General features: G+C 40.9%; 1 long non-coding RNA gene across 1 annotated transcript; it reads left to right on the top strand.

Annotated features, from left to right (window-relative positions):
• Positions 1-1,648: 1,648 nt before the first annotated feature.
• Positions 1,649-2,248, top strand: LOC121532659. The gene is made up of 3 exons (XR_005994354.2): positions 1,649-1,734; positions 1,911-1,982; positions 2,168-2,248. It is a non-coding gene; the product is annotated as an uncharacterized LOC121532659 (long non-coding RNA).
• Positions 2,249-6,093: the final 3,845 nt, after the last annotated feature.

Below are 6,093 nucleotides of genomic sequence, written 5' to 3'. Positions count from 1 at the left end.
ACTGTTAGTCTAAACATGTTGTCTATGAAGCATGTGACACATTCAATTTGATTTGATGTGACGGGAAATAACGAATCTATTATTTCACTTAAAATCACATAAATAGCAGATATAGGAGGAGAATAATGATGTGTTTCCTTTTACTCTAGATGTTGTGTTGGAGATGGATCCTACATCTGTGTCAGAGAGGGAGAATGTCACACTGACATGTAGAACCAAATGTACACTGGACCCCATCACAGCCTACAGTTGGTATAAGAATGGACAGCCTATACCAAACAGCAACACCTACTCTCCTGGCAGATACTCCTGTGCTGTAGAAGGCCATGAGGATCTCCCCTCTCCTGAAGAGACTCTCAATGTCACATGTAAGTACATTGGGGGTTTAAATGTCACATTTGATATACTGTTGATACTTGAATTGAGAATAGATTGTTTTCCATATGAATATATATCATTAAATATTTTACTATGTAACATCCATTTCCATTTGTTTTCCATATGAATATATATCAATAAATATTTTAGCATGTAACATCCATTTCCCTGAATTTGTATTACCACAATGTCATCATTGTTTTTTAGGATAATTTTTCAGATTGTCTTTTACTCTGAATTAAATTATTTCAAACCCACCTGTAAAAATTGTACACATATTTTCTACTGTCTTTTACACCAGATGGCCCAAAGAACACCTCAGTGTCAGTCAGTCCTTTTGGTGAAATAGTGGAGGGCAGTTTAGTGACTCTGACCTGCAACAGTGATGCCAACCCACCTGTGGACAAATACACCTGGTACATGAAGAACGTAACCTCACCAAAAGCATCAGGACAGACTTACAACATCCTCAACATCAGCTATGAGGACAGTGGAGAATACCACTGTGAGGCCCAGAATGGAAGAGGATCTATGAACTCTACAGCTCAGATGATCATTGTAGCAGGTAAAGGTTCATCTTCAATACTTCAATACAAAAGTATGTTCAACAATAAATTATGTTTCAAGGTAATCTTCTCCTAGTTTGCCTCATTACACTTTGGTTTATAATTATACATAGGCTTGTATATACAAGTATTGCATTATTGTCTTGTATTGCCGTATATTCATTTTCAGTTTATAATAACATGTACTCATATCATCTATATTATATTTTAGGGAAACAAACCTCAGTTATGACTGCAGCTATAGGAATCTTAGTGATTGTTCTGGTTCTCATCCTCTGTCTCTCTGGCTTCATGTGGTTCAGGTAAGTAAAAATGCATATTTTTATGATGATTTCACCTTAGCACTATAATTTGTTATTAATTTCATTCATTCATTCATGTTCAAAATTTGTAACAGATCAACGTCCAGTAGAGGTCAGTAGAGAGCAGAACTCACCCAGTCCCTCTTTTACAGGAGATCCACAGGAGGAAGTGATGCCACAGCAGACACACAGGTGATTATATCAGTTAAACCTCCACCTCCAGCATTAATTTACTCCCCCCCCCCCCAAAAAAATAACATGCACCCAGAGGAGGGGGGGGGGGGTGTGGTTGGATGGGGGCAGCCCCTAGTTTGGGAAACCCTGAGTTTCAACTCCACCTTCACACTTTCATACTATTTTCACTGTTAACTCTCTCTCTCTCTCACGCATTCTCTCTCTCTCCACAGAGTGTCCATCCTGACTCTAACAGTGACACGTACACAGCTCTGAACATGAGGACCATGTCCCCTGACGATGACACCCCGGCAGTAAGACTCTTATAATGAATTTTGATTGTTTGTGAGTGGGTTTATGTTTTATATAGTACATGAATATGTTTAGAGAAAATGATGGAAAGACTGGGGTCTCAAAGAACTCATGCATTTCCTCTCCCCCTCCCTCTCCCTCTCTCTTCCTCCCTCCTTCTCTCTCTTTCTGTCCACAGAGTGACCCAAACAGTGACACGTACACACCTCTGAACATGAACACAATGTCCACAGAGTACAACACCCTGGCAGTAAGTGTGTGTGTGTGTGTGTGTTTGTGTATGTGTGTGTGTGTGTGTGTGTGAGTGTGTTAGAGGGAGTGTGAAATACTATTTTCACTGTTACCTCTCTCTCTCTCTCTCTCTCTCTCTCTCTCTCTCTCTCTCTCTCTCTCTCTCTCTCTCTCTCTCTCTCTCTCTCTCGCTCTCTCTCTCAGAGTGTCTGTCCTGACTCTAACAGTGACACGTATACAGCTCTGAACATGAGGACCATGTCCCCTGACTATGACACTCTGGCAGTAAGTCTCCTTTAATTAATTTTGATTGTTTGTGAGTGTGTTTGTGTTTTGAATATCTTTAGAGAAAATGATGGAAAGACTGGTGTCTCAAAGAGCTCATGCATTTCCTCTCTCCCTCCCTCTCCCTCTCTCTTCCTCCCTCCTTCTCACTCTTTCTGTCCACAGAGTGACCCAAACAGTGACACGTACACACCTCTGAACATGAACACCAGGTCACCAGAGCACAACACCCTGGCAGTAAGTGTGTGTTTGTGTATGTGTGTGTGTGTGTGTGTTAGAGGGAGTATAAAATTCAGTATGTCTTCTTTCAGAATGTGAGGGGACTCTCCCATTGAAGAGAACCACCACAGAACCTGGACTGAAGACAATCACATGTCATTTAGCAGATGCTCTTATCCAGAGCGACTTAAAGTTTAGTGAGTGCATACATTCTCATACTGGCCCCCCGTGGGAATCGAACCCACAACCCTGGCATTGCAAGCGCCATGCTCTACCAACTGAGCTACACGGGGGGCCAGTATGTCTCACCACACAACCTGGACTGAAGAGAACCACCACACAACCTGGACTGAAGAGAACCACCACACAACCTGGACTGAAGAGAACCACCACACAACCAGGACTGAAGAGAACCACCACACAACCTGGACTGAAGAGAACCACCACACAACCTGGACTGAAGAGAACCACCACACAACCTGGACTGAAGAGAACCACCACACAACCTGGACTGAAGAGAACCACCACACAACCTGGACTGAAGAGAACCACCACACAACCTGGACTGAAGAGAACCACCACACAACCTGGACTGAAGAGAACCACCACACAACCTGGACTGAAGAGAACCACCACACAACCTGGACTGAAGAGAACCACCACACAACCTGGACTGAAGAGAACCACCACACAACCTGGACTGAAGAGAACCACCACACAACCTGGGCTGAAGAGAACCACCACACAACCTGGACTGAAGAGAACCACCACACAACCTGGACTGAAGAGAACCACCACACAACCTGGACTGAAGAGAACCACCACACAACCTGGACTGAAGAGAACCACCACACAACCTGGACTGAAGAGAACCACCACACAACCTGGACTGAAGAGAACCACCACACAACCTGGACTGAAGAGAACCACCACACAACCTGGACTGAAGAGAACCACCACACAACCTGGACTGAAGAGAACCACCACACAACCTGGACTGAAGATCTACGGTTCCAAGCCAAAGCTAGGCCTTACACCTCTATTCTCTTGCTATCATATCTAGAAGGTTTTCCAGACCATCAACTTTAACTTTTCAGTAAATGCTGGATTATTTTTTTATTTTCTTATAACGGTTATGCTTTTTATTTTTTTCCAATGAGATTTTGACGTTTCCATATTTTTGGTGATATAAATAGCCTACTTTTCTTGTGCACCAATCTATAGTTTAAGATTATATTACTGATATTTTTCTATGGGATTTTGCCTTTTACAGATTTTTTATGACATCAATAGTCCTACTTTCCTCAGCAACTAATATGGATAATATTGATAACAGCTTTTTAATCTTTTTAGCTCTTGGGCCAAGTTGCTCCTGATGTGGTCAATGATGATTTACTTTGTATTGCTGTCAGACATTATTCCGCATTTTATATTTTATATTACGTAATACTATTTTGCTCAGTGTCATGATATTGCTTATTTGTTTTATGTCATCAGTACAATTAAACATTTGCAGTTTTTTACATTTTATATGACTTATTATTTTATATGATGTAATACCATATCATCCAGTGTCATGATATCACTTGTTTTATCATCACGATTTTCATTATTACCTATTTTAGATACATTACCGTTGAAAAGTTTGGCATCACGTAGAAATGTCCTTGTTTCCGAAAGAAAATAAAAAAAATTGTCCATTAAAATAACATCAAATTGATCAGAAATACAGTGTAGACATTGTTAATGTTGTAAATGGCTATTGTAGCTGGAAACGGCTGATTGTTAATGGAATATCTACATAGGCGTACAGAGGCCCATTATCAGCAACCATCAGTCCTGTGTTCCAATGGCACGTTGTGTTTGCTAATCCAAGTTTATCATTTTAAAAGGCTAATTGATCATTAGAAAACCATTTTGCAATTATGTTAGCACAGCTGAAAACGGTTGTGCTGATTAAAGAAGCAATAAAACTGGCCTTCTTGAGACTAGTTGAGTATCTGGAGCATCAGCAATTGTGGGTTCGATTACAGGCTCAAAATGGCCAGAAACAAATAACTTTCTTCTGAAACTCGTCAGTCTATTCTTGTTCTGAGAAATGAAGGCTATTCCATGCAAGATATTGTCAAGAAACTGAAGATCTCGTACAACGCTGTGTACTACTCACTTCACAGAACAGCGCAAACTGCCTCTAACCAGAATAGAAAGAGGAATTGGAGGCCCCGGTGCACAACTGAGCAAGAGGACAAATACATTAGAGTGTCTAGTTTGAGAAACAGGCGCCTCACAGCTTCATTAAATAGTACCCGCAAAACACCAGTCTCAACGTCAACAGTGAACAGGCGACTCCGGGATGCTGACCTTCTAGGCAGAGTTGCAAAGAAAAAGCCATGTCTCAGACTGGCCAATAAAAATAAAAGATGAATCTGTGAGATATGGCTTTTTCTTTTATAATTATAACAACTTCCAGAGGACATCCTCCAACCTATCAGAGCTCTTGCAGTATGAACTGACATGTTGTCGACCCAATCAAAGGATCAGAGAATGAATCTGGTTCTGAAAGCTACAGCTACAGCTATCTAGCACTGCAGTGCATCAAATGTGGTGAGTAGTTGACTCAAAGAGAGAGAAAGACAATAGTTTAACAGTTTTGAAATTAAGGAGAAGCGAGAGCTATATTGAGAGCTAGCTAACTCTATTTTTTTCACTTCCACTTTGTTACTTAGCTAGCATCTGATGCAGTTAGCTAATCAGAGAGGGATGCTATGTTAACTAGCTGGCTATGGCTATCCAACACTGGAACTCTTCCAAGTCAAGGTAAGCTTTTGGTTTTATTAATTTATTGCCACTGGGGTCCACCAGATTAACTGTTAAACTGCTTGCTTACTGTACACTGTACTGCATGATTGTAGCGGGTTTACTAACGTGTTAGTTCTAGTAGCTATGTTGACCATGACGTTAGCTAATATGGTGACAATGATATAGGCTGTGTGTAGCGGTTAGCGGTTGTAATATGAAGGTTTGTCTTGGAAAGGTTTTTTCGCCTGGTCACAGACAGCTGATGTGTTGTGCAATGAAGTCCACAAGCTGAGGGAAAAGGTGAGATAAATAGAGTGTGTAGATGGAGAAGGAATTCTACAATGGGCAAAGTGATCATTCTCTTTCTATGTGGCTGCTATGAAAGTGAACTGTGTTTGTGTGTGATCAGGGGTGTATTCATTCTGCCGATTCTGTTGACAACCGTTTCTTAAACGGAAGCAAACGGAATGAAACGGGGATAAACATACCTGAATTTGTCCAATAGAAACTCTTGTTTGCAACTGTTGGACTAATGAATACATCCTAGACCAGCTAGTTGCAGGCAAGAGCATGCAAGGCGGTATTGAATGTGTCACTGTCTGTCACCATGATTACGCATATTTTTCTGTTTGTGTCTGTCTGTCTGTCTGTCTGTCTGTCCTCCTTGCTGGAGAACATTACCATAAAATATAGTTTACCAAGCTACCTTTTACTTCCCACTGGAAGAAGTTAAACTACACTAAAGCTACCCTTTAGAAACATATAGTTACTTAACTAAAGTTACTTTTAAAAAGTAGTTCACTACATCCAAACTACTTAGTGAAAAA

The sequence above is a fragment of the Coregonus clupeaformis genome, chromosome 20 (genome assembly GCF_020615455.1).
Source record: "Coregonus clupeaformis isolate EN_2021a chromosome 20, ASM2061545v1, whole genome shotgun sequence".
NCBI classification, from domain to species: Eukaryota; Metazoa; Chordata; class Actinopteri; order Salmoniformes; family Salmonidae; genus Coregonus; species Coregonus clupeaformis.
Note: the sequence above shows the minus strand (reverse complement) of the source record. Positions and strands in the feature narration are given on the sequence as shown.